A 21,186-nucleotide genomic window follows, 5' to 3' on the forward strand; every position below is an offset into this window, starting at 1 on the left:
AAAATATGCTCTTCCTCACAATTATACTTATTGTTGCCTAACCACCTGACACTATTAACCCTAACACACAAACATAATGAGGAATAGACATGTCAACATTTTTTTATTGAGGCAGAACATGTCTAGCATGGGACCAAGTAAGAGGTAGGTGGTTAATAAATACTGGATGAGTAAATGAAGAAATGCATTCATATAGGTAAAAGATTGTAAAGTCCTGGGCAAAGACAAGATTAATAAAGGTAGAGAGGAAATTTTGCAGTAGAAAATTCAGTATCTAATAACTGACTGGATATTGAGATTAAAGAATGAAGCAGAAACAAGAAGGAATCTGTTTCCTAACTTTTTGCTGCCTAGAATGGCCAAACCTGGTCACTTCCTTTTTTTTTTTTTTTTTCTACCATAATTTGGGGTAAGTGATACCATGTTACTATAGAAAAAACAAGTATATTGTGTTCCATCTTTTCATTCCCCACAGATCTAATGAACCATGGTCCCTTGTAGACCTGTTCTAATCTCAAGGATATACCAGTTCATTATCTGATATTGACAAATCACATTTGTCATCAATAACTCAAAGACTACATATTTGAGACTCTCCATGGAGGCATATAAATTTTTGTTTCTAATATATGGTGTAGTTCTCTCAACTTCATGGTGATGCTCTAGAAAGTTACTTATATGACATCAATTTGATCAACAAGGAGCTCCCACCTTTGGTTCCTGCTTTGACCCTGCTTTTCATGGATCATTTAATTTTTGTTGATTTCTCAACAGAAACTCTTCAGACCAGGAGACAATGGGATGATATATTCACAATTTTGACAGAAAAAATGGTCAACCAAGAATACTATACCTGGCAAAAATGTCCTTCAGAAATGAAGGAGAGATAATGACTTCCTCAAATAAACAAAAGCTTAGGAAGTTCATAATCATTAGGTCTGCTTTACAAGAAATGCTAAACGGGGTTCCTTAAATGGAAATAAAAGAGTGCTAAATAACATTGTAAAAACAGATGAATGTAGGGATAAAACTCCCTGGCAATGGTAACTAGGTAGTTAAAGTTAAATTTACTAATATTGTAATGGTGGTCCATAATTTACCTACAATTCTAGTTTAAAAGTTAAAAATCAATGATTTAAAAATAACAATAATTTATTAGGTACACAATATAAAATATATAAAGTATAACATCCATTACCTAAAATATAAAGGAGGAGAAGCGTAAAGTTAAGGAATGCTATAGCGGTTAATGTTATTTAAGTAAAATAGGGTGTTATAAATACAACACATTGTTTGTAAGCCTTCAGTAACCATGAAAAAAAACCGTATAGTAGTTAAAAGTTATGATTCAGAAGCCAGAGCAAACCATTATAAAAGTCATCAAATTACAAAAGAAGACAACAAGAAGGAAACGTGGATCTGCAAAACAGAAAATAATTACCAAAATGGCAATAGTAAGTCCTTACCTATCAGTAATTACTTTAAATGTAAATGGAATACATTCTCCAAGAGCACATAAAGGTTGAGTAGATAAAATAAGAAGTTCCAGTGATAAACTGTCTGTAAGGGACTCACTTTAGCTTTAAAGACACACATCGACTGAAAGGTTAGAAAGAAATATTCCAAGGAAATGGTCACCAAATGAAAGCAGGGGTAGCTATTTCTATGTCAGACAAAATAGAATTTAAACTAAGAATGGTGAAAAAAGACAATGGGGTCATTATATAATGAGAGGCAGATCAATTTATCAAAAAAAGATATAACACTTATAAACATTCATGCACCCAACATTGAAGCACACGAATAAAGTAAACACAAGCATAACTAAAGGAGGGAAATATTTGGCAATACTATAATAGATGGGGATGTTAATACCACAACTCAACAATGAGTAGATTATCCAGTAAGGAAATAGCAGATTTGAATATCACTATAGAACAAATGGAAATAGACATACACAGAACATCCCCTCAAACAACAGCAGAATACACATATTCCCTAACCACACATGGAACATTTCTAGGGTAGATAATATATTAGGCATCAAAACCAGTCTTAACAAATTAAAGAAAAAAAAAAACAAACTCAAATTATACCAAGGATCTTCTCTGACTACAATGGTCTAAAACTACAAATCAGTAAGGAGGAAAACAGGAATATTCATGAGTATGTGGAAATTAAACAACAGCCTCTTAAACAATCAATGTATCAAAGAAATTAAAAAGGAAATAAAAGTATCTTGATATAAACAAAATGTAAATAAAACATAACAGTTTTATGGAATTTAGTAAAAGCATTTCTTAGGAGTTTATAGCTATGAATACATACATTGAAAAAATAGAAAACTCTCAAATTAACTTTACCTCTAAAGGAACTAGAAAAGTAAAAAAAAAAAAAAAACCTAAAGAGCACAAGGAAGGAAAAAATTAAGACTTGAGCAAAAATAAATGAAATACAGGAAAGCAATGGAAAAAATGAACAAAGCTGGGTACTGTTTCCTTGAAAATATAAATAAAATTGGCAAGTCTTTAGCTAGACTAACCAAGAAAAACAGAAGGAAGATCCAAATCAAAAAAACAAAACTAAATGAAAGATAAGACAGTACAATTGATACCATGGAAATACAAAGGACCATAAGAGACCACTATGAACAACTATATGCCAACAAACTGAATAATTAAAAAATGGACAATTTCCTAGAACAGAGTAATAATAAATAACGAAATCAACTCAATAATCAAAATTCTCCCAACAAGGAAAAGACCAGGATCAGATGGTTTTATTAAATTCTACCAATCATGTAAAAAAAAAATTAATGCCAAATCTTCTCAAACTCTTCTAAAAACTCAAAGAGGAGGAAACACTACTGAACCTATTTTATGAGGCCAGCATTACAAATACCAAATTCAGGGGCACCTGGGTGGCTCAGTCGGTTAAGTGTCCAACTTCGGCTCAGGTCATGATCTCACGGTATGTGAGTTCGAGCCCCGCGTCAGTCGGGCTCTGTGCTGACAGCTCAGAGCCTGGAGCCTATTTCAGATTCTGTGTCTCCTTCTCTCTCTGACCCTCCCCCGTTCATGCTCTGTCTCTCTCTGTCTCAAAAATAAATAAACATTAAAAAAAAAATCTTTAAAAAAATAAAAAAAAACAAATACCAAATTCAGATAAGGACACAAGAAAACTACAGGCCAATATTCCTGATGAACATAGATGTGAGAATACTAACAAAATACTAGCTACCTAAATTTTTTTTTTAAATGCCCATCACCCACTTTCCCCTCCCTTCCACCCCCATAAACCCTCAGTTTATTCTCAGTTTTTAAGAGTCTCTTATGGTTTGCCTCCTTCCTTCTCTGTAACTTTTTTTTCTTCCTTAACCTTTGCCATGGTCTTCTGTTAAGTTTCTCAGGATCCACATAAGAGTGAAAACATATGGTATCTGTCTTTCTCTGTGTGACTTATTTCACTTAGCATAACTAAATCCAATAGCACAGCACATTGAAAGTATCACACAACATGAGCAGTGCGATTCATCCCTGGGATGCAAGGATGGTTGAACATCAACAAATTAATTAATGTAACATCACAGTAATAGAAAGATGAAAATCATATTATCATATCAACAGATGACAAAATTTAACATCATTCATGATAAAAACTCTCAACAAATTGAGTTGAGAATAAATGTACCTCAAATTAATAAAGTACATCTATGACAAGCCCCCAGCAGATACATACTTAAAGGTGAAATGTTGAAAGCATTTCTCAAATATCAGGAACCAGACAAGAGTGCCTACATTTACCACTCGTATTCCATATAGTGCTGGATATCCTAGCCAGAGCAAATATTGTTAGAGTTTATCAACAAATTTGGTAAGTTGTAGGATAAAATATCAACATTTAAACACAATTACCATTTCTAATATACTAACAATGAATTATCTGAAAAATAATTCAATTTGTAACAGCATCAAAAACAATAAAATACTGGGGCGCCTGGGTGGCGCAGTCGGTTAAGCGTCCGACTTCAGCCAGGTCATGATCTCGCGGTCCGTGAGTTCGAGCCCCGCGTCAGGCTCTGGGCTGATGGCTCGGAGCCTGGAGCCTGTTTCCGATTCTGTGTCTCCCTCTCTCTCTCTGCCCCTCCCCCGCTCATGCTCTGTTTCTCTCTGTCCCAAAAATAAATACGTTGAAAAAAAAAATTTTTTTTTAAAAACAATAAAATACTTAGACATTAACTTCACAAAGGAGATGAAATATTTCTACATGGAAAATACTGACAGTGCTGACAGAAATTGAAGATACCAATAAATGGAAACATACCCTATGTTTATTGCTTAGAAGAATTAAATTGTTAAAATGTTTTTACTACTGAAAAGCATATATAGATTCAATGCAATCCCTATGGAAACTCCAATGGCATTTTCCACAGAAATAGAGAAAATAATCCTAAAATTTGTATGGAATCACTGGACCATAAATAACCAAAGCAGTTCTGAGGAACAGAAACAAAGTTAGAGGCACCATGCTTCCTGGTTTTAAATGGTATTACATGAAGGGAGAATTAGAGAACTAAGTGAAATCCAAGAGGCACAGAGAACTCCCTTCAGGCAAAACTTGAATCGATCTTCTGCACGACATATCATAGTGAAACTGGCAAAATACAAGGATAAACAGAAAATTCTGAAAGCAGCTAGAGATAAACAGGCTCTAGCTTACAAAGGTAGACAAATAAGAATACTAGCAGACCTATCTAATGAAACTTGGTAGGCCAAAAAGGAATGGCAGGAAATCTTCAATGTGATGAACAGAAAAAATATGCAGCTAAGAATCCTTTATCCAGCAACTCTGTCATTCAGAATAGAAGGAGAGATAAAGGTCTTCCCAAACAAACAAAAACTAAAGGAATTCATCACCACTACACCAGCCCTACAAGAAATCCTAAGGGGGATTCTGTGAGTGAAATGTGGCAAGGACCACAAAGTACCAGAGACATCACCAGAAGCATGAAAACTACAGACATTACAATGACTCTAACCCATATCTTTCAATAATAACACTAAAAGTAAAGGGACTAATTACTCTAACCAAAAGACATAGGGTATCACAATGGATAAAAGACCAAGACCCATTTATTTGCTGCCTACAAGACCCTCATTTTAGAACTGAGGACACCTTCAGATTGAAAGTGAGGGGATGGAGAACTATCTATCATGCTACTGGAAGTCAAAAGAAAGCTGGAGTAACCATACTTATAGCAGACAAACTAGACTTTAAATTAAAGGCTGTAACAAGAGATGAAGAAGGGCATTCTATAATAATTACAGGGTCTATCCATCAGGAAGAGCTAACAATTATAAATGTCTATGCACCGAATACCGGAGCCCCGAAATATGTAAAACAATTACTCACAAACATAAGCAACCTTATTGATAAGAATGTGGTAATTGCAGGGGACTTTAATACTCCACTTACAACATTGGATAGATCATCTAGACACAGGATCAATAAAGAAATAAGGGCCCTGAATGATACATTGGATCAGATGGACTTGACTGATATATTTAGAACTCTGCATCCCAAAGTGACAGAATATACTCTCTTCTCGAGTGCACATGGAACATTCTCCAAGGTAGATCACATACTGGGTCACAAAACAGCCCTTCATAAGTATACAAGAATTGAGATCATACCATGCACACTTTTAGACCATAATGCTATGAAACTTGAAATCAACCACAGGAAAACGTCTTGAAAACCTCCAAAAGCATGGAGGTTAAAGAACACCCTACTAAAGAATGAATGGGTCAACCAGACAATTAGAGAAGAAATTAAAAAAATATATGGAAACAAATGAAAATGAAAATACAACAATCCAAATGCTTTGGGATGCAGCAAAGGCAGTCCTGAGAGGAAAATACATTGTGATCCAGGCCTATCTCAAGAAACAAGAAAAATCCCAAATACAAAATGTGACAGCACACCTAAAGGAAATAGAAGCAGAATAGCAAAGACACCCCAAACCCAGTAGAAGAAGAGAAATAATAAAGATCAGAGCAGAAATAAACAATATAGAATCTAAAAAAACTGTAGAGCAGATCAATGAAACCAAGACTTGTTTTTTTGAAAAAAATATACAAAATTAATAAACCTCTAGCCAGGCTTCTCAAAAAGAAAAGGAAGAGGACCCAAATAGATAAAATCATGATTGAAAATGGAATTACTACAACCAATCCCTCAGAGATACAAACAATTATCAGGGAATACTATGAAAAATTTTATGCCAACAAACTGGACAACCTGGAAGAAATGGACAAATTCCTAAGCACCCACACACTTCCAAAACTCAACCAGGAAGATATAGAAAACTTGAACAGCAACATAACCAGTGAAGAAATTGAATCAGTTATCAAAAATCTCCCAACAAGAGTCTAGGACCAGATGGCTTCCCTGGGGAATTCTACCAGACATTTAAAACAGAGATAATACCTGTCCTTCTCAAGCTATTCCAAAAAATAGAAAGGGAAGGAAAACTTCCAGACTCATTCTATGAAGCCAGTATGACTTTGATTCCTAAACCAGACAGAGACGCAGCAAAAAAAGAGAACTACAGGCCAATATCCCTGATGAATATGCATGCAAAAATTCTCAACAAGACAGTAGCAAATAGAATTCAACATTATATAAAAAGAATTATTCACCATGATCAAGTGGGATTCATTCCTGGGCTGCAGGGCTGGTTCAACATTCACAAATCAATCAATGTGATACATGACGTTAATAAAAGAAAACATAAGAACTATATGATCCTGTCAGTCAATTGATGCAGAAAAAGCATTTGACAAAATTCAGCATCCTTTCTTAATAAATACCCTCGAGAAAGTCAAGATAGAAGGAACATACTTAAACATCATAAAAGCCATTTATGAAAAGCCCACAGCTAATATCCTCAATGGGGAAAAACTGAGAGCTTTCCCTCTGAGATCAGGAACACAACAGGGATGTCCACACTCACCGCTGTTATTTAACATAGTGTTGGAAGTGCTAGCATCGGCAATCAGACAACAAAAGGAAACCAAATGCATCAAAATTGGCAAAGATGAAGTCAAGCTTTCACTTTTTGCAGATGACATGATATCATACATGGAAAACCGGATAGCCTCCACCAAAAGTCTACTAGAACTGATACATGAATTCAGCAAAGTCGTAGGATACAAAATCAATGTACAGAAATCAGTTGCATTCTTATACACTAATAATGAAGCAACAGAAAGACAAATAAAGAAACTGATCCCATTCACAATTGCACCAAGAATCATAAAATACCAAGGAATAAACCTAACCAAAGATGTAAAATATCTGTATGCTGAAAACTATAGAATGCTTATGAAGGAAATTGAAGAAGATATAAAGAAATGGAAAAACATTCCATGCTCATGGATTGGAAGAATAAGTACTGTTAAAATGTCAATACAACCCAAAGCAATCTCCACATTCAATGCAATTTCAATCAAAATTGCACCAGCATTCTTCTCGAAGCTAGAACAAGCAATCCTAAAATTTGTATGGAACCACAAAAGACACCGAAGAACCAAAGTAATTTTGAAGAAGACCAAAGCAGGAGGCATCACAATCCCAGACTTTAGGCTCTACTACAAAGCTGTAATCATCAAGACAGCATGGTATTGGCACAAAAACAGACACATAGACCAATGGAATAGAATAGAAACCCCAGAACTAGACCCACAAACATATGGCCAACTAATCTTTGACAAAGCAGGAAAGAACATCCAATGGAAAAAAGACTGTCTCTTTAACAAATGGTGCTGGGAGAACTGGACAGCAACATGCAGAAAAATGAAACTAGATCATTTTCATACACCACTCACAAAAATAAACTCAAAATGGATAAAGGACCTGAATGTGAGACAGAAAATCATCAAAACCCTAGAGGAGAAAGCAGGGAGAAACCTCTCTGACCTCAGCCGCAGCAATCTCTTACTTGACACATCCCCAAAGTCAAGGGAATTAAAAGCAAAAGTGAACTATTGGGACCTCATGAAGATACAAATCTTCTGCACTGCAAAGAAAACAATGAACAAAACTAAAAGGCAACCGACGGAATGGGAAAAGATATTTGCAAATGACATATCAGACAAAGAACTAGTATCCAAAATCTATAAAGAACCCACCAAACTCCACACCCAAAAAAACAAATAATCCAGTGAAGAAATGGACAGATGATATGAATAGACACTTCTCTAAAGATGACATCCAGATGGCCAACAGGCACATGAATGGGTGCTGGACGTCACTCCTCATCAGGAAATACAAATCAAAACCATACTCAGATATCACCTCACACCAGTCAGAGTGGCTAAAATGAACAAATCAGGAGACCATAGATGCTGGAGAGGATGTGGACAAACAGGAACCCTCTTGCACTGTTGGTGGGAATGCAAACTGGTGCAGCCGCTCTGGAAAACAGTGTGGAGGTTCCTCAAAAAATTAAAAATAGATCCATCCTATGACTCAGCAATAGCACTGCTAGGAATTTACCCAAGGGATACAGGAGTGCTGATGCATAGCTGATGCATAGTACCCCAATGTTTATAGCAGCACTTTCAACAATAGCCAAATTATGCAAAGAGCCTAAATGTCCATCAACTGATGAATAAAGAAGTTGTGGTTTATATATACAATGGAATACTAATTGGCAATGAGAAAGAATGAAATATGGCCTTTTGTAGCAATGTGGATGGAACTGGAGAGTGTTATGCTAAATGAAATAAGTCATACAGACAAAGTCAGATACCATATGTTTTCACTCTTACATAGACCCCGAGAAACTTAACAGAAGACCATGGGGGAAAGGAAGGGGGAAAAAAAGTGACAGAGGGAGGGAGGCAAACCATAAGAGACTCTTAAAAAGTGAGAATAAACTGAGGACTGATAGGTGGTGAGAGGAAGGGGAAAGTGGGTGATGGGCATTAAGGAGGGAACCTGTTAGGATGAGCACTGGGTGTTGTATGGAAACAAATTTGACAGTAAGTTTTATATAAAAATATGTATTAAAAAATAAATGGTATTACAAAGCCATGATAGCCAAAGCAGTATGATGCTGGCATTAAAAAAAAAGACACAAACAGCAACATAACAGAATTGAAAGAGCAGAAATAAAGCCAAACCTATATGGGCAACTAACATTTCATAAGGGAGTCAAGAATTCTCAATGGAGAAAAGACAGTCTCTTCAATAATAGTCCTGGGATATCTTGAATATTCACATGAAAAAGGAGGAAACTAGACCCTTATCTTACACTACCCATAAAAACTAACTTCAAATGGATTAAAGACTTACATGTAAGACCACAGACAGTAAAACTCCTAGAAGAAACTTAAGGAAGCATCTTTTTGATGTGTCTTGACAATGATTTTTGGATATGACATGAAAACACAAACTACAAAATCCAAGATAAAAATGTGGACTACATCAAACTAAAAAGCACCTTTAAAGGAAAATAAGCAATCAACAAAATTAAAGGCAACCTGTGAAATAGAATAAATTATTTACAAACCACACATCTAATAAGGGGTTAATACTCAAAGTATCTAAGGACCTCCTACAAGTCAATAGCAAAAATAGAAACAAAAACAAACAATTCAAATTTTTAAAAATGGGTAGAGAAACTGAATAGACATCTTTCCAAAGAAATACCCAAATTGGCCAACAGGTACACACATACAAAAATGCTCAACATCTCCAATCATTAGGGAGATGCAAATCAAAATCACAATGAAGTAACACCTCACACCTTGTAGAATGGCTTTCATCAAGAAGAGAAGAAATAACAAATGTTGGTGATGATGAAGACAAAAGGAAACCCTTGTGCACAGCTGTTGAGAATGTGAATTGCTACATCGTCTGAAATAGAAAAGTTTCTCAAAACATTAAAAATAGTACTACCATTTGATTCAATAATTCCATTTGTAGCTATATATCTGAAGAAAATGCAATCAGTACCCTGAAAGGGTATCTTTACCTACCATTTTTACTGCACCACTATTTGCAAAAGTAAAAGCATGAAAACAACCTGAGCATCCATCATTAGATGAATGGATAAAGAAAATTTAATACACACACAAATACTATTTAGCCATTAAAAATATGGATATCCAGCCATTTCCAACATCATGGATGGATATTGATGGAGTTATGCTAGAAGTAAGTCAGAGAAAGGCAAATAGTGTATGATCTCATTTTTGGAATCTAAAAACCCAACTCAGAGAAACAGTGATCAGATTTGTGGCTGCCAAAGTAATGGTGAGGAGTGGGGAGAATTGTGTGGAGGAGGTCAAAATGCACAAACTGTCTGAAATAAGATAAATAAGGTCTAATTTGTAATAGATAACAATCCTTTTGTGTGTATTTGAATGTTATGATTTACATCATAAGGAAAAAGTATTTTGTAACTATGAGAGGTGATAGTTGTTAACTTACTGTGCTAATCAATTCCCAGTATATACGTATATCAAATTATGTTTTATAATTTAAACTTAAAAACTGTTATACATCAATTATATTTCAAGACAACTAGGAAAAATTTGTTTAAAAATCTTTATTTTTATTGGATTGTTTAGATCCTTTGAACTTAATGTAGTAATTGATCCAGCTGGGCTAATCTACTATTTTGCGATTTTATTTTTTAAACTTATGATCTTTTTTAGTTTTCATTTCTTTGTGTTTATTTTTAATTAGTTTGGTTTTAATGATATACAACTTCACTTTTAATGAGAATATTAACACAGCATACTTCATTTTTTTTCCTAATACCTTGTGCTATTTCTGTCATATATTTTTATTTCTACTTTTTTTTATAAACCCAAGAATACATTGTAAAAAATTTAATAAATATTTAATTTTAGAGCAGTTCCAGATTTATAGAAATATTTTTATGGTAGAACTAGTGCTTGTATTAATAACTTGAATTCAGTCCCCCATTAACATCTTATATTAGTATATTTATCACAATGTGGCTTAATTGGTATGTTGCTAGTTGTTTTTTTTTATCATAGAGTGAAGTAAAGTGTTACGGAAGTGAAGTCCCCATAAAGTGCAATTCTCGTCACATCATATCAAGAATATATAATATCAATATAATCTCTGTTGACATTAACTTTGATCACCACACTTAAGATATGTTTGTCAGATTTCTCCAAAAGTGGGGTTATGTTTTACCTCCTCGAAGGTACTTATATGAAATTATTCTGCATGGGAGATTTGTCTAATCTCTCCCCCATATTTATTTAACATTCATTATTTATTCAATAATTTATTTTTATCAGTATGGACTCATGAACATTTATTTCATACTTTGGCTTATAATTTTCTTGATAAACTATTCTACTTCTGATGACTGGTAGTTCTTTCAGTTTGTTCCTACATCCCTTTGACATATCCTCACAATTTTGACTTTAGTTTTTTTGTGGAAGTGTTTTGATTTTTTCAACCTTTTCGTACTTTGTTCCATTTTAGGCTCTCATTTTGTATATTTCCAACTCCAGCCCTAGAATCAGTTATTTCACTAATAAGACCTTTTTCGTTTTACTGGAGAACACTTGTATAAATTAGAATTTGGGCACTGAATGTGATTGTTGCTTGCAGGGTGTCACTGAGCTGACAGATGGAGATAGGTATATGTATGTATACTAATTTACATATATGCACATACTGACTGTCCCTTAAATTCAACTACATCTGTTGATTCTGGATGATTAAAACTTAAATGGTACATCAGCAAGCTCTGAGAATTGGTTGCCTTAAACCTTCTCAGTATTTGTGCTTTGCATAGAAGTTGATCGTTTGCTTAGCATCATAGAATTTTACCCTATGCATGTTCATGTGGCGCTTTGACTAAAAAATATGAGGAGACTATGAGGATGTCTATAGTTGTGCTTTTTGTGGTATTCTGCCCTTAAAATCCTAGTCCATTCTGCCCAAATTTCTCCTTAACTACTCATGTCTTCTGTGCTCTGTTTGGGCTTTTGTATTTATGCAGGAGTTTAAAATTGGCACGAGGTATAAAGCCGAAATTTCTTCCTCAAAAGAGTTTATAAACTGTCATTTTATGCCCTTCTCTAACCTAGTATTTTTTACATATTGTAATAATTCTAGGAATTTCTATAGATGTTTCACATTGGGGTCATGACCAAATACATTCGGGAAGCCTTGGATGAAACCAAATTCTTTTTAATGTAAATCTCCATAGTGAGATCGCAGGAGGCATTATTTTCACACCTATTGAACCAATGAACATTATCTATATAAATGGAAGGTTTCATGTCATTATTATTTACTAGATAGAATATGGGTAATATTTGTCACTGTGCCTCATTGTGTGGTCAGGCACAGAGGGTTCCTCAGATTTCAAATATGTGACATATCAAATATGTCTTTCACTTGATGTGTTCAAGTATCAGGCAACTTAAATACGACTTTGATAGACATTTATGACAGGTATTTGACAGCTACTATCTCCTTAGGGGCCTTTCCATGTTTTCAGGTACAAGATCCTGTGAAACTACTTTATCTTCCAGGATATTGTCTTACATCTGTATTCATTTATTCTTGTCCCTACAGCTAACTTAGTTGACTTAAAATGTCTTGGTGTCTCTTTAACATACAACTATATCCTTTTAGTAGTTTTTTTCATTTCTGAATAATACTTGAGTGGTCTGTATCCTTAGCTTGCTGGCTGGTGTAACTGCAAAAGCAAGACAGAGAATATCACAGTTTTCTCTGGCAAGTTCTTTTGAAATAAATCACAAGTGGTTGTATATCTAAAACTCCCATAGTGTTCTTTTGTTGCCGATGTCTGAATAACCATCCAAGGTATCTATTCCCAAGGTCTTTATAATTATGGTTCCAAAAACTAGTTCTACCGACTTTTGCCTTTGAATTTGATTGCCATAATGGAATTGTTCTTTACTGGATTGTCCCTCATGTCAATTGCAAACCATACAGAGCTTATCTCAGACACACCTGGCTTCCCCTATTCTCATCTGAGTTCTGCTATTGTGGAGTACAGCCGGCACTCTCTCTATTCACTCCTTGCTTTTCGTTACCCATCATAATGTTCTTTGTGGAAAGTAGCCCTCCTGCCATTCATTAAAAAAGGATATTTAAGTCAATGTGTTACATGTACCTTGCATTTAAAGGAGTGTTTCTCGTCATAAAATGAATGGTTTTGCACCTTACCATGAGAGTTGTAAATGGGGCGCCTGGGTGGCTCAGTCAGTTACACGTCCAACTGCGGCTCAGGTCATGATCTCGCGGTCCGTGAGTTTGAGCCCCGCATCGGGCTCTATGCTGACAGCTCAGAGCCTGGAGACTGTTTCAGATTCTGTGTCTCCCTTTCTCTCTGACCCTCCCCTGTTCATGGTTTGTCTCAAAAATAAATAAACGTTAAAAAAAAAAAAAAGAGTTGTGGAATTCAAGTGAAATCACTGGTAGAAAACGTAGAATGAAGGTGGGGCATCCGAATACCTTGATAAACACATAATTCCTTGAGCAGCATTTTGGCCTAATTCCAACTATTGTGGTGTTCTGTTTGCCTCAACCCCCTGAAAAAATATTGTCTTTCCATTCCAGAGCTCTCCGGTCTACTGTGATGATGCCCAAATTTTAGTGTGAACACATTTTTAGGAAAGAAACAAGCTATTGTTAAGAATACAAATTCTGCAATGAGCAGACCTGAATTTCAGACTTTTCTCTTTACCAGATGCATATGTTTTGTCAAGTTATTTAACTCCTCTAAGCTGCAGTTTTCCTATCCAAAAATGAACAAATTATTTGAGATGCCCCATAGAGTTCTTTCAGAACTGAATGAAATAATTTACATGAGGCAGTTGGCACAAACCTCACAATAAACGCTTACCAATTCATAGTTATTTTTCCTCATGCATGTATTAATGGTAAAGATTTCTTCTGTTTTATTTTTTATGAAAAATAAAGTCCAAGTCTTCAACTAACGACTTTGATAGGCTTTGATTAATTCTCATCACTGGGAGAAATGAGAAATAAAATTTTACCTTTTATATTTTCTTTTTCATCCCATTCTGTTATTGGTTCTGTTGACTGGTAACACCTAAATTTGTACTCTATTGTGAAATGGACTAAGCACAATATGGATGTGATTTCAAAGTCACTGGGGAATCTCATACCAACATTACTGTTATCTCCCACCCAGGAAACTGATGCCTAAAAGACCACGCTAGTTGATGTATAAGATTTATAAAAGTTTCAGGTTTTTAAGAAATGTCCAAATCCTTCTTGAGAGATGTCAACCTTAGAAGTGACTGTTAAGTGATATAACTAGCTACTGTCTGATGTGTGACCAGAAAACAGTAGTCATGAATCCAGTTCAATATTATCTCCAGCATGATACTCTTTTTCTTAGGCCAAGTTATATTTTTTTATTTTTATTTGGAAAAAGAACATATTCATTGTTACTATTTTTTTATCTTGTTAGAGCCAAGTTATGAGGAACTAGCCAAAGATGCCAGAATCTAAGACTTAACTTAGAAAACTAATAACAAAGATGGTTTGTTTTGCAATTTTCCTAAACCTTCTATTTATTCTCTTTTTTTCTCACTGCTTTTATTTCTTTCTATTCTTTTGCTCCCTCAGTGGGCTGTACCTTGACCCCCAAATACATACCCTTTATCATGACATATAGCAAGATAATTTATTGCTCTATGACTTTCTGCTTTGGTCTATGTATACTTGTCCTTAATCACCTTCCCATTTTCAGTACCCTTCATGACAATATCTATGCATTTTGTTTACTTGACTGAAGTTGTTAGGATGGGATGGGGCTTGTGTATGTATTTGTTTGTACCTGTGTATGTGAGTAGAGGCATAGGGATGGAAGAAGAGGGTTTTTATGAGACTTACAGGAAAATCTGCCTGCAGGCAGCTGCTGTTCAGATTTATCTTCAAAGACTAAATTCAATAATGAAACTATTCTATGGAGAAGTTTCTGAAGAGAAAAAGTCTTGACCATTCAAATTAGGTAATTTCTATTGTCCATTCTCCAAGTTCACCAATTCTTTCCTCTATTCTCTCCATTCTGCTATTTGGTTCATTTCCCCTCCCCCTTTATTTTTTGGTCTTTAGATTTTTTTCAGTTCTAAAATTTTCTACTTAGTTCTTCTTTAGATCTCTAGTTTATTATTCTTTTTTCTAAAACTTTTAACTTTCTTTTCAAAAAGGTTTAATTTCTCATTAAAGCATTTTTTATGATGGCTGTTTTAAAATCTTTGTCAGGTAATTCAAGGGGCACCTGTGCGGCTCAGTTGGTTAAGTATCGGACTCTTGACTTCAGCTCAGGTCATGATCTCTCAGTTTGTGGGTTTGAGTCCTGCATTGGGCTTGCACTGACAGAGTGGGATTCTCTGCTTGGGATTCTCTCTCTATTGCTCTCTCTCTGCCCTTAATACACTCATGCTCTCTCTCTCTCTCAAATATATAAACTCAAAAATAAATAAATAAATAAATAAATAATAAAATCTTTATCAGATAATTCCAAAACCTATGTCACCTTGGTGATGGTATAGATTATTATCTTTTCTCATTCAAGTTGTCATTTTCCTGGTATTTGGTATAAGGACTAATTTTTTATTTTATCATGGGGACATTTTGGTTATTTTGTTATGATATTCTAGATCTTCTTTTTCAGCACGATGATTCTGACACTATACCAGTGGGAGAAGGAAAGCACTACCTCATAACTGCCAGATTAGAATGAAAATTCAGGTCCCCACTTGTCCTCCATTGATATCCTGTATGGAAGGAGGCATCTCATTACTACTTCTTACATGGTCCTCACTGACAAGAGGCCATGGGTCTTATAACTTCCAGGCAGGGATTCAATTCTGCCGCTCCACTTGACCTTCTCTGACACCAATGGACAGACAGGGTCTCTTACTACATTTGAGGAATGGAGGTCAAGGCTTTCCATTTATCTTCTGGGGCAGAAATGAGGTTGGGGGACTGGAGTTTTTCCCATGGTGTTGCTTGAGTAGGACAGTACCTTTAATAAGAAAAAAAAAAGTACCTTGCTAGCTGCCTCCTCCTTCCTGGTCCTTTGGTTAGGAAGATTAGGCTTTTCTGGGGCTCTTTCCCCACCCCATCCTGCACCAGTGTTTCTGAAGTGCCAGCCTCTTGAACACCCAGTTCAAAATATATATGGAAAAAGAAGACTTCGGGAACCACCATGCAATTCCTTGGGTCCCAAGTTCCCTAACTAGTCTTCAGCCCTCTAACTTTCAGTCTTCTTAGGCTTTTTGTTCTCCTTAACTAAAGGAGAAATAGTACATGTTTACTCTATCTTGTTTTGAACTGGAAGTTCCTGCTCCCTCTTGTTTACAACCTATAAATTAAGGATATTTTTAAATTTACATTTTAATTAGTTGACATACTGTGCAATATTGGTTTCAGGACAATTCGGTGATTATTCACTTACATACAATACCCAGTGCTCATCACAACAAATGCCCTCCTTAATATCCATCATTTATCTATCCCATGCCCCACCTTCCCTCCATCAACCCTCAGTTTGTTCTCTATCGTTACAAGTCTTTGCGGTTTGTTTCCCCTCTCTTCTCTCCCTTGCTTCCCATATGTTCATCGGTTTTCATATTTTTACATATTTAAAAAAATTAAGATTATTTCATGATATAAAAAATCATATGAAATTCAAATTTCAATAATTTAATCCATAATTACATATGTAGTACAACACAGCCCTGCTCATTCATTGCATATTGTCTGTATCTTCTTTCACACTGCAATAGCAGAGTTGAGTATTTGTGATGTCACAGAGACCGGATGGCCTACAAAGCCTAAAGTACTTAGTATTTTGATATATACAGTAAAAGCTTATTGGTTTTCATCTTCATGTTCCCCCCTTGCCTCACCAAAAAATGTACTTCACCATCTTATTTCTTTCCTCTCCTTCATCCCAATATAATTATTATATATGTGAGAAAATAACTACACAAGACTTCCTTCTAGTCAATCTCTGTTTTAGTGTCCCTAGCCATTATTTGCATCTAGAGTTTCTGACCAGACACTCCACTTCAGTACTCAGGGAGGACCCAATCACCTCTTTCTCTCAAAACAAACAAACAAAACAAAACAAAAACAAAAAACAATCCAAAAAACCCCTGAAAAACTGAAAAGCAAAACAACACCCCCCCCAAAAAAAACCCAAAAGCTAAAAACTAAACTAACTATATGAAACAGTGGTTCTCAAATCATTAGACTTAATGCAATAAAGAACACGGATTCCTGCAAGATGTAAACGAGTGTGGTGTTCCCTGCCCAGATTACTGTTTTCTGGTCACAGAACCAGCAGGAAAACCAAGGAGATCAAGGAGTCTTGCTGAATTGTAAAGACAGAGCACAGAATCGGATGAGCCAGTATGACTGGAGTTTATAGAATAGAATACCAAAGATGAGAGAGTTGCACAGAGATAAAGCTTAGGAGATCTCTATAGAGGGCCCTCTCAAGTATTCAGCTGAAAACTGATCAGTGCATGCCTTAGAGGCAAGTACCCCAGGATAGAAGACGGACCAACCAAAATGAATTAGAGGAGAGAATACCCATTGCTCACACAGGACGAGGAATAGTACCCTTTTATAGCAGCCTAACAAACCTTTTCTTTTTTCTTTTTTTAATTGAGGTTAGGTGAGTTAGTACTCAATAAAATTTTATATCAGCAATGAGGGAAAATTAACCTTAGGCTAAATGTTGTTTTTGTCCCTCGACAGCAAACAAACAAACAAAAAGACAAAATATAGCTAAGAACCCCATCACACACAAAAAGCTCAAGGTATTTAGAAGAATACAATATTATACACACTATAAGCACCCAACAAAATTCAAAATGTCTGTTACCATTTTTTTAAAGGAAGGAAAATATAGCCCACCATGAGGAAAAATTATCAAAAAAATCATTCAGTAAAAATAAATCAGCTAGTGATACATGAAATAAAAATTATGAAAGGAACCAGATGAAAAGGCTATGTACTGTTTGATCCCATTAATATACAATTTTAGAAAATGTGAATTAATCAATAGTAACGCAAAGCAGATCACTCATACCCTGTGTACCAGAAGGGTAAATAGGTCAGTGGGGACAGTAGGGAGACATTACTGATGGGAAATGAGCAAATTTCGTCTGAGAGTGGTGTTCACTGACTTGATTGCGTTGATGTATACATATATGTACATGTATGTGTGTATATGTATATGTATATACACACACACACACGTCAAAACATATCTAACTGTATGATTTAAATATGCCAAGTTCAGGGTTTTCAATACCTCAATAAAGCTTTTTTAAAAGAGCACGAAAGGCAACAACTGGAAATGACAACCAATTTAGAATATAACATAGTACAAAAACAACAATGCATTTTTCCTCAAAATTGCAGGGATTCCATCTATACACACAAAAGTACTACTACTTAACAGTGCTGGACTAAACTACAGGAACATTTTTGTTACCAAATCTGGCAATTCTAGTTGTGTGACCACTTCACTAAGGTAGAAATAGACTTCCCCAGTAGAGCCCTAATGCCCACTATGAACATATAACTTATTAATAAGTCCTACTAATAACTTACTTTAGCATGATAGTAGATAGCCCTTCTGAGTAAGTGGACAGTAAAGGGCTATGGAATTATTTCTCATTAAGCTGTAAGAACTAAATAAAGCCCTGGTTAAAAAAAGAAGTTGCAAGAAATTAGGAAGCCACTACTAAACCTCATACTATCCTTATAGAATCTCCTCTGCAGCGCAGTGGTTAAGAACACACATCTGGAGTAAAAGCATTTCAATCACAGTTCCTATACTTACTAGGTATGCGATGTGGGAGAAAGTTATGTTACCTCTGGGTCTCAATGTCCCCATATGTAGACTTAGCACCATAATATTTTGCTTTCGTTTGGGGTTAACACTGATGAAATGGAAGTGCTTAGCCAGCATGTGACACACAGTGAATACTGAAGTCATACCAGTAATTATATTATCCCAACATAAATATTATGCCAAAGTGATCTTTATAATGCTTCAGTAATAAGCTTTGACAAGCATTGTTCTCATTTACCATTTCTTGTTTTTTTTAATGTTTATTTAATTTTGAGAGAGAGAGAGAGAGCGCGCGCGCGCGCACCAGCCAGCAGCGGAGGGGCAGAGAGAAAGGGAGACACATAATCTGAGACAGGCTCCAGGTTCTGAGCTGTCAGTACAGAGCCTGACGTGAGGCTTAATTTATGAATGATGACATCATGACCTGAGCCGAAGATCGACGCTTAACCGACAGAGCCACCCAGGCACCCTTCATTTACTATTTCTTTACTTGTCAATCTTCGTTGCAAATTAATAGTATTATTTATTGTATAGCAATATAACCAAGTTGTCTTGAACACAAAATATTATTCACTACAAACACATAGAAATCTGCTCCATATGGTAACAATTAGATACTTGTTAATCTCATGTTTTTGCTATTTAATTTGCCGGTAAATCTATTTAGTAAAGCTTTCCTATATAATCTATATTTGGTATTATGTTTTTGTTTCTTTGGTTCACTTTCTACTCTCCCATTTCTTCAACGTTTATTTATTTTTGGAACAGAGAGAGACAGAGCATGAACGGGGGAGGGGCAGAGAGAGAGGGAGACACAGAATCAGAAACAGGCTCCAGTCTCCGGGCCATCAGCCCAGAGCCTGACGCGGGGCTCGAACTCACGGACCGCAAGATCGTGACCTGGCTGAAGTCGGACGCCCAACCGACTGCGCCACCCAGGCGCCCCTCTACTCTCCCATTTCTTATTTAACACAAGAAACAAGCAAAACTCTCCAACTGATTGTATCCTTTATCAAGTGAACAAATGTTAGGTCTGCAAAATAGATCTATTTAATGCTTCAAATATTTTGAGATTTCAGGAACGTTTTTGAATTTCCACTAGAGTGCAACAAATGTCATCATGCAATAACTTCCACAACTAGGATTACCATCTCAAAGATTAGGTTTAGACATAACAAAGTGAGCAAACACAAAATAGGCTTAAATTTCATGATGACATGATCATCCTCACTTCATTGTGTGGCTGGGCCAGGTTTTCATTTTTATTTGCTACAACAATGTTAAGTATGCATAGAGCTATTTATAATTTGAAAAGGCATGATCAGCATGAACTCAATGGCCTTTAATTGTGATTAAGAATTTGACATATGCTCTGACCGCCAATTAGCAATGATAATTGTCATTAAACTCAAATGTTATTGGGCTGCAAATATGACCATTTTTTATGCAATCCTCAAATGTTGTATGATCTGGGCAAACATTATTCAGTCGCAAATATGAAATGTAATAACACCGCATTAGATGATAAACAACCACAGTAAAATACTGTTGTCATAGATTACAGATCATTCTGTCACATAAAGTATTTCTGTCTCTGGCTGAGGAAAAGAAGAGGTGGCATTGATATTTTTCCCCAAAATCAAGGAATGTGCAATTTTAATATCTTCACATTTGATAAAGGGTAAATGTGTGGACATCGTGCATCTGAGTATTTTGAAAATCCAATGATAATTCCTAACAATTCTAAAACATTTAAAATCATAGTTTCTAAAATACATTTCTAAAATGTATAACATATTTGTATGTATGAATAAGCAAATTAACCTCAAAACACCTAAGTCTTTTCTGTTTACTCAGCTTGCTGCATTTCAATGTTTCATATCATAGTGCAATATAATATAGAGGGGCACTGCATATATAGCTTAATGCTTCTATGTATCTTTCACACCTAAATTTCACTAAGAAATGGATAGCCTTTTATTTGAAATGGGTCTCATTTTAAGTGTGTTTTTAATTATTCTTATTAAGAGTTTGAATATACATATATACACATAAAGTATATATAATTATAGAATATCTGAATAAGACAATTATAATGACATAATCTATTAATTTATAATACATGTTAAAATGTATTTAAAATTATGCAAGACTACCAAATACATATAATTTGATGTTGCTTCAGAGCCAAAAATAGATTTTGAAATAGCAACATACGCAATTGAAGATATCTGTGAAGCAGACTA

The sequence above is a fragment of the Herpailurus yagouaroundi genome, unplaced genomic scaffold (genome assembly GCF_014898765.1).
Source record: "Herpailurus yagouaroundi ecotype Mexico unplaced genomic scaffold, PumYag 100, whole genome shotgun sequence".
In the NCBI taxonomy this organism is placed as follows: domain Eukaryota; kingdom Metazoa; phylum Chordata; class Mammalia; order Carnivora; family Felidae; genus Herpailurus; species Herpailurus yagouaroundi.